Here is a 10,128-nt window from a genome sequence, read left to right on the forward strand (position 1 = left end):
AGGGAGAGAGGGAGAGAGGGAGAGAGAGAGAGGGTTGAAATATCAGGGCATGTAAGGAACATAGATATAGGCCTACTTTTCACCTTAAAGCCGACTGTTTTAATAGGAACCACCAGGAGATTTGATTTCTGCTACCTGGAACATTTAGTTTTAGTGTTCTTACAGCATGAAGAGGCCCTGTGGGACACCTTCAGGTTAGATTTCATCCCAAAAGAAAAAGGTCTCAAAGGTTTTGGTCAGCAAAAACCTGAATTATGAAGGAAACATTTGTAAGAAAATGAAGTAAGAAAATCAATGAGAGGAATTACATAATAGGCCTACACAGTGATTTTTAAAATTTAATTTAATGCCGCTAAATTTCAAAATTGCACGGCCTACAGTGTTTTATGCTCTTTAGTAGATTAATTTATTCAAATTCTATGTTTAAAAACAAAAGTAGAACAACTTTATTATGAATGATAAGATACGCTATTATAAAAGAAATTGAATCTAACATGTAGCCTATTTTAAAAGCACTTTTGCTGCAGCATTTGCTTTAGGCCTACTATATTTTAAGGAATATACAGTATGAGGTTTAAGTGTTGTAAATGAAAACATCCGTGGCCTACCTTTATTTTATAATCTCTAGATATCATTAGAATGAAACCTGAAACTTGTAAATGCATCTTCCAAAGTCAGCTGCAGGCCTGAACAATGACAGCAAAACCGACGGACAGTCACTGCTCTGTGTTCCAATCTCCCTCACCCAAAGAGCCACAGACAGTAAATATTATGGCACCCAGGATGTCTAAGAACCTGGAAATCTGGAAATCTTCTCCCGTTACATAGAAAAGAAAAAGAAAAAAAAAACAACAACGAGAAGTGAACGCGCACAACTTTTCCAAAGCCGATTAGTCTGCATAATGATCGACATTCACTGATCAATAACACAGCGCGGTCCTCAACAACATCGGAGTGAAAAGGCTGTGAGAGAGGGAAGGATACGAGGAGAGGAGGAAGCAGTGGAGTGAGTGATGTCGCCGTGTCCCGCACGATCCATCTTCATTGGAGCTTTGTGTGCGCAAAAAGCAAAGGCGCGCATAAGGTAAAGCCCGCATCAAAGCCGCGGCTTTATTTTTATATCCAATAGATCAGCAGGCAGACAAAGCTTTATTTTCGCCAGGAGAGAGATATTTTACCTCTGCCTTACGGTTTTATGTTGGAGAGGTGTCAGCCGCGGGAAATGGATGGCTAATGCATAGGCAAAGCGCTGCTCGCCTCGGCATGCACAGAGGGGGGGTCTGCAGGGGAAGAGCAGCGAGGATTTAGGGCCCCTGGAGGCCCAACACTGTGGGGGGGTGGGGGGTATGGTAGAAGCGTCCGGACTCCACCCATGCTGTAGCTCATGGCACCATAGAAAATATAAACCCAGCTCAGTTAAACCAATGCATGAGTCTGTCAGTATTTGCTTTGCTAATAATCCAGGGCTGGGCCCAGTCTTTGTGGGGGCTTAAAGCACAGACTCCCCCCCCCCCACAACACACACACACACACACACACACACACACACACACACACACACACACACACACACACACACACACACACACACACACACACACACACACACACCTGTCCCCCACCTGTCCCCACTCCCTATTGTTTCTTTACATTGTTATCAGTCAGACTGGAAGGTGAAATTAGTGGAATTACACAGAAAGAACTCATGTTGTCATCATCGACTGAAAGCTCAGGGGGAAACAGAAATCCAGTAAGAAGTAACAGTAGAAGCCATAAACACACCTCAGTTATACCAATACATACTGTACATTTGCAGGAACTGGCCTATTGTTGAAAATCCAGGGCAGTCTTTATAAGGGCCCTCAGTTGAGCCCCCCAACCCCTCCCCAAAGTTTTTTTTTTTAATATTATTATAGCTGGAAGGTAAAACTAGTGGCATTACATTATGATTTTAAGCTGTTTTCAAAGTCAAGAATGAGCTTCCGCGCTCTACTAAATGAAACCTGGTGAAATTTAAGGAAATACAGAAAAAATTGCAAAAATGAAGCAAATTATTTGAATAAATTGCGACAGGGGAAACAGTGCATATTTGTAATTTGTTCTTTTAGGGAAGCCAACATTTAAGTATGTGAGCAGTTTGCTTTACACTAAAGCTATCTGTCCATACATTCATTGCAGACCACTATTAGAAAATACCTGACACGATGACATGACATCACATTAAATTAGTTCAGTTGTTTAAATATATTTCAGAATCAGAATCAGTTTTATTGGCCAAGTATACTTACATACACAATGAATCTGACTTTGGTAGGCGTTAACTCCCTATACATAGACAAATAGTAATATAGACACATACTGTACAATAGAGACAACAGAATACATACAGGCACATATCAAAATAATATACAAAAATACAAATATACAAATAAGACATAATATCAAGACAAGTACACATGGAGTGGGATATTAATTTTTACATTGATTCTTAATTGAAAGGTCTAATGTATCCAACATTTTCCTTTTGATAAATGCATGTGGAGTGTTCACAGGGCCTTACAGGGCGCCAAACATGGAACATTTTCCACACTCCTGGTTTTGGTGGGGAGATCCTGCGGCCCATGACGGTCTAAAGGTCAGAGGCTTTTCTGTGCCAACATTTACATCACAATTATTAATGCAAGTAGTCAAATTTAAAGATTTTAAATAGCCTCACAAAAAAGTACGCAGAGTCATGCAAACAGATCTGGAATCGGCCTCCAAATCATCACATTAGCTGAATCTACTTCAGACCCCTCTAACACGTCCCCCGTACACAACCATTAGCTAGTTGCTCAAATGGTGTGCACTGCTCACTCCCTGACATGAATGCAGATTTCTCGCCGCACGCTGCAAAGAGTTAACGCGATTTACAATGCCGCTCAAAACACAGAGCTTCCCTGTCATATTTCCCCCTTGTGCTAAATAGAAATCTTAAGAAGTAATTGGAATTTACTGCATACCTGAATAACTGCATATAAATAAGCACACATTTCATCGGGGGGTTCGCTGACACTGTTTGGTCGCATAAAAACCGCTGCATACATTATAATACACAGCAAATAATCTTATTCTGCCGGAGCCTGTGCTACATGTCTGGGATTCCGTCCAAATTACCGAGGATTCAAACAAGCGTTTTCAATTTATTAAACCTATATGGGCAACATTTCATTTTAATGGGACAATTTATTTCTGGGAAGGGATTATCAGGGGTTGTGTTGAAAAACCATGGCAGTGTGTAAATCTGACAGTGTTTCGTCTCATTTAAAAGGCAGGCAGCCCCTGCTCGGCTCAGGCCTGCTTCAGTGGACGGAGGAGGGAGATTCAAGGCGAGGCCTCCACCCTCTTTCTTCGTCCTGTGGCTGAAAAAAAAGCTGAAAAGCTGAAAAAGCTGCAAGGCAAAAACTAGCTCATTGACTTTGGCCATGTCTCCCAGACAGATTCCTCAATTCTCAACACCTTTATGAGCCTGCATGCGCTTACTGAATTTGGTGGAAGAGGACACAAATCCTCCGGATGGGATTGGCAGTCATGCCCCCGGTCTCTCGGCCCGACACGCTCAGGATGTAAAGTGGTCGTCGACGGCGCGACCCCCCGGTCGAGAGGGCTCAGCGGATTTGGAGATAATGACATTGCCGCCTCTATTAAGATTCACATTAACCATTTCACCACACGACCCCCCCTGTTCACTTTTGTCCTAGCGCCCCTGTGTCAAAAAGCCAGTGTTAGCGCCGTGCCCGTGGTAATTTTCAAAGCTGGCCAAACAACCTGCATGCGCACAACCTCTAACTCCTGGGAAGGACAGAAGAGAGCCTGTCTATATGCAAAGAATACAGAGGAAATATATCCCACTTGTTGAAAAAGCATACCCCCTTAACATTCATGGAACAAACTATTTAGCTGCAAAATAGATCCCCTATCTGACATTTTTTTCATATTGGAACGCATATGTCTTTTCTTTTTCACTGACTGAAAGACACCTACACCAAGTGACCTCTCTCTCTCTCTCTCTCTCTCTCTCTCTCTCTCTCTCTCTCTCTGTCACACACACACACACACACACACACACACACACACGCACGAGATGGTTCGAAAAATTTTTTCGCTTCCTGATAACGATTCCGATACCTGAACTTGCGTATTGTATCGGCGATACTGAGTACCGATCCGATACCAGTGTGTCATATATTTTGTTATGTTTTGTAACAGCTGTATACTACTATTCCTGTATGGATGTGATATTATTTCTATCTTTGTTGTCAGCCTGGCTCAGGTTAAACTTTTTGTGAAACATCAACAACCACAAACAATGAAAGCTATAGAACTTTCTTTTATCATCCAGTTTGATATGAGTTATAACGGAAAAAGAACATAAATAAACTACTTTAAAGTAGATGTTCTTCAGGGCTAAATTACGTGTTATCGTATCGGTGCATAATCTCCAGTACTTCACAATACTGCAATTTAAGCAGAATCGGAGGCTTTTTCCATACTCGTATTACATACTCGTGTTTTCGAACATACGCACATGCACACGCACTCTCACACACACACACACACACACACACACACACACACACAGGGGCGAAGCACAAAATTCTGGGCCCTGTAGAAAGGCATTCTCTATGGGCCCCTACTCACATCCACAGCTATTCATTATAGCATCTTTTTGGGCCCTCCTCACATGAGGGCCCTGGGTACTCAGTCGCCTTTTAACCCCCAGTCTGACGCCCCTGCACACACACACACACACACACACACACACACACCAACCCCTGCTGGCTCCCAAAGCTGTGGCTGTGGGAGGTAGGCCAAATTGTTTGTCTCTCCCTGTGTCGAGGCTGTGCAGCGGGGATGAGAGCATGAGAACAACGGCTCCCTGTCTGGCTCCTGGCTGATGGCTCCATCAGTGCAGAGCAACAGGGAGTCAGACACTGGATGATCAGGTCGGGTGGTTGTGTGTGTGTGTGTGTGCGTGTGTGAGTGCTATGCATTGGAGGAGAGGTGGGCTGATCTCTCCAGGAGTCGAGAGTGATGCTGTGTACAACCGAGGAGAGCAGTTACATCAAAGGAGAGCTTGAAAAGTGCAAAGCGCAAGAGAGCTCAGAGCTCAGGGACTACCTTTCTAAGAAAACATGAGCATCCAGTAAATATCATGAGGACTTCCATATGTTTCTTTCTTAATCCTTCTGTACCTGACAGTGAGTCCATTGCACCCACTAAACATCTTGACCCAGGGCCGATTCTAGGATCAGTGCTTTAGGGGTGCCTGGCACTCTTTTAACGTCATTTTTCAACGTTATTCTACTGTGTGTAGGAGCCACATATTGTATGTTGTTTATGGTCTCATTTATGTTGTTTGTTGATTATTGTGTTGTGCACTTATATTGTAGGTGGTGGGCGTTTTCATCGCGGTTTGAGCGGAAGTGATAACATATTTGTTTGCTTCACCTGTTCACCTGGGTTTTTTGGGCTTTGACAGAGAGGGGGTGAGCCTGGGAGCGAATACTTTCTGTTTACCGCCGCACTAACGCACTTATTTCGACTCACAAGGTAACTTTACATTTGGTAACTGCAGTGCTAGTTGTATTTTTTACGTGTGGAGGAATAAATCATTGCAATACAATCTCGAGCGTGTCACAGTGTGTTTATGCATAGTCCATCGAGGCAGCACTTTGTTGGACTGCTTACAGCCGCAACACTGTGCTAACTGTGCATTTTAACATTATTTTGGACCATTGTGACAGGGGACACACCATTGAATTCAGTGAATTAACTAGAAACATTTCTGAGAAAACTTCCTTTAATGCGAGCCACAGGGCCATTACTACAACGGCAAGGGGGTATTACAAATGATATTGGATATTTATCTATGGAAAAGCAGACATTTCCAAAATGCAATATCAATAACCTTTGAAAATTAGAGATTCATGCGATTTTGACTAATGGCTGACTGAGCACTATTTTCTGAAAATGGCTCTGAATGTTTTTCTGAATGAGCTAAGCATCTAGATTCTGGGTTTAGTTTCAAGATGCTGTGATAATCCTAGAGCAGAACTCCTAAGCTTACAATACATTAACAACACAGACATTTTTTTTCTTTTGTTTTTCTTACCGAGTTAAAGTTTAGGGATTTCAGCACCCCTAAAAGAAGGGCTAAAATCGCCCTTGTCCTGATCTTTTGCACATCCCTCAACATTTTTGCACATCCTGCACTAAACCATTCAGCCTTTGTTCTCTCGTTCAAACAGTCATATTTTACGCGTGTGCGGTGTTTTTTCCGCTCACAGGCACTAGGAGGGAGCGAAACGACCACCATTCAACTTTAAGTGTTACTTACTTGGCAATATACCCTTCTGTAGTCTTCCCTTCAAAATCAACACTTTTCGTTGATGCTTTTTCCGTTGTTTTTAATACTTTTTCTGACGTTTTTGACCCTTTTTTTTTCGACACTTTTGACGTTTTTTTCCCCACTGTTTTCGGGGTTTTTTTACGTTTTCAACGGGTTTTTTTTACTACAGTGTATAACCATCACTAACACCAACTTATTAACTTTAGTTTTACACTTATTTTTGAAATTGATAGTCAATAAACCTAATTTATAGGAAATTATACCGAATTTAATTGTTAAAAAAGCAGAAATTATGAATTATTTAGACTAATATTAAAGGAACGTATGTTGATGGATAATCACACACTGGTTTATGTCAAAGTTTACTCAGAATACTGTTTTGAAACCATTTACATTTTTTCTCTCCAAATGCTATAAAATTGTAGCCTGGTTGACACCAGACCCTTCTCAGTTGTAACTGAGAGTGCATCCCCCCGCTCATGCATTTTGTTGAACTCTCTCTCTCCATTCATATAATTTCCTGATTCTTGTCTGGTGATAATGTGGATGAGGTAGTTATGCTGCTGCATGGAGAGCCCCCCCCTCCCTCCTCCTCTCCTCCTCTCCTGACTGGCTCTGCCTGCAGATGAGTTGAAAGGGTGAGGAGGTCGCAACCTTCCTGGGGGATGTTTTACGATGACACGGCCGAGAAAGGCCTGATTTGTCTCCAGTGGAGCGTGATGCTGGCGTCCTCACACCCAGGGAGAGAGAGAGGGAGAGACAGAGAGAGAGCGAGAGAGAGAGAGAGGTTTGTATTTATTATCTCCTACAATGTAAAGCATTTAATTAGACGAGGAACCTTTATTCTAACAAATATAACTCTGTAATCCCAGATTTCAAAGAGCCGAATGACCTTTCAAAATGAAAAATCCTCCTGGGAGAAGGAGACAGGTCATGTCTCGCTGCCCCATATGTACAAACATGCCACAACACACACACACACACACACACACACACACACACACACACATATATTATAATAAATATAAATCAATCCTAATATTGTCTTAATGTTCATATTACTGTTTACACTGCATTGTTATTGAAACATTCATGCCATTAAATTCCCTTTGAATTAAATCAAGAGACAGAGAGAGATAGATTGATAGCTACAGTATAGAGAGATTGTTTGTATGTATGTTTGTTTTCATGCTTTGGCAACACAGATGTTTTGATTTTGTCATGCCAATAAAGCAAATTGAAAGTGAAAATTTAAATTTAAATTAAAAAATTTAAATTGACAGAGAGACACACAGTTTGTTTTCTATGATTTTCTTGTTTTTTTTGTTTTTTAAATTGATGTATTTATGTTTACTCAATGAATTGTCTTTTTTCTCATCTTATTATTATTGAATAGTATTATCCTCAATGTTTTGGCAATATTGTGTTTCTGACATTCATAATTGCCAATGAGGCAATTTGAATTTGAGAGAGACAGAGACAGAGACAGAGAGAGAGAGAGAGAGTGTGAGAGAGAGAGATGTGATTGCTGGGGGTGGGGGGTATTTGCTGGAGGTTGGACATGGCAGGGTGGAAGAGGCTGGGCTGTAAATTAGCCGGCAAGGCAGACTGATGGTCAGCAGCAACAGCACCCACCTTGACCTCCGCGTAGGACATTCAGCTGAGCCCCGAGGGGGGAAGAAGAGGTTGGGGGGGGGGACCTTAGAAGGGACCATGTAGGCTCACCTTCATCTCTTCATCTCTCATTCAAGTTACTGTCGTAGTTTCAACAAACCTTTATGCTGGTCAAAAAGTCAAGTCAATTGTATTCATATAGCACATTTAACACAATATATGTTGACCCAAAGCGCTTTACAACTGAAGCAGATGGTTTGGAATCTGCCTCGATAGACAACATTACATAGATGAAAAGTACATAACAAACAACAATACAAACTGTGATACAAAACATCTGACATGATGACACCAAAGTCAAGTAGAGAAGAAGGAAGTTTGGGGAGGGAATTAAATCAACAATAGATTAAAAAGCAGTAAAGGGGAATACAATATAAGTCAAGCGGTATGAAGCAGCTTAAACCAAGTGAATAAAGGTGGGTCTTTAAATTAGATTTTTTAATTTCCAATTGTAGAACTGGCGTTTAACCACTGACCTACAGTTCCGCCCTTTTCGTTTCCCATTATGTTCCCCAATACTGAAGCTATATAATGTTAACACTGACTAAAATATACAAACCCAAGACTGCATGTTTGTTTTGGATGCCATCAAATGGAAATATTGTAATGTCCTGTGCATTATTTTAAACAGACTCCCCAAAATTAGAGAAGGACAGAGCCATATGAAATGGTTTTGCCGATTTAAATCTTGTTAGCATGAAAAAGACTCTGGATCCACATGTCTGCCAGGTTTTCTTACTTTGCCACCATGCATATGGGAATATGTTTGGGAATATGCTGACAGAGATTTTTCTAAACACTGCTTGTGTGGACGGGATAAAAAAAAAAAAAAAAAAAATGGTTTTAGGTTTTATTTACCGAGTTAAAGTCTAAAACTCAGTTCATCATGACTGTGTGTGGTTTGATCTGATTTGATTGACAGAGGCATGGTAACATAAGCAACAACCCCACCACTTTCATCACATATTGATTCAAATGTTAAATGGAAAAGGAAAAAAAAAATGCATCTTACAAAATAAAAATGTAAAATGAAAAGAACTACTGTAAACTACACTACTCTATAATTTACATGAAGTTAAAGGTCCCATATTCTGCTCATATGCCTGAAAGGTTCATACTTGTATTTTGGGTTTCTACTAAAACATGTTTCCATTCTTTAATGTTCAAAAAACATTTCATTTTTCTCGTACTGTCTGTCTGAATATACCTGTATTCCCCCTGGTCTGAAACGCTGCGTTTTAGCGCCTGTCTCTTTAAGAAAAAAGCCCTGTCTGCTCTGATTGGTCAGTGTTGCAAGGTCTTCCACATCCGTTCCGTCTCTGCACCGTCATTGCAGCCAGGGAATGACTGTAATGGCACTGTAGCAGCACTATCATATATATATATAGTATAGTTGGTATAGTTGTGACATCACAACCGTACAGAAGTCCTGCCGGCTCATTTAAAGGCACAGTTTCTGAATACTGGCTGTATGCGTTTCTCTGTGGAGTGAGCGTTTTGATACTTTCACAGTATTTGTGTAGCAGCTCGACCTGCTTTATAATAAAAAAGACATGGAAATCGCATTTTTTACAATAAGGGACCTTGAAGTAGTGTGGGCCAGAGTGTATTAGGAACATTACATTCATTTAGATCAAAAACACCCTTTCAAAATACATCTTTGACATATCTGTGCTGCAATATGCACCAATATCAATATATGTGAGAGAAATGCAAATCAGTGATCATTTCATTGATAATATCAGCGCGGCCAGATTCTAGTTTTTACCACGCATATATCTCCACCCTATCTATAGTGAGAACTGGACATAGACATTTGTTTGTATCAAACATGACTAAACAGTCTGTGTTAAAACACATGCAGCACTCTCCACCTTGCACAAAACTCACAATATACTGTATATATAGTAAATCGGCCTATATTAAACAAATCAATCTCACGCTTGGCACTTCATCGACCTGCTGTTTCTTTGTTGCTTATTTGCAATCAGGGAGCTCATTAATGGAGAAAATTATCTAAGTCCTCCTGAGACGCTTCAGCTGGCGAGGAGAGAGTTAAACAA

The sequence above is a fragment of the Sander lucioperca genome, chromosome 5 (genome assembly GCF_008315115.2).
Source record: "Sander lucioperca isolate FBNREF2018 chromosome 5, SLUC_FBN_1.2, whole genome shotgun sequence".
NCBI lineage: Eukaryota > Metazoa > Chordata > Actinopteri > Perciformes > Percidae > Sander > Sander lucioperca.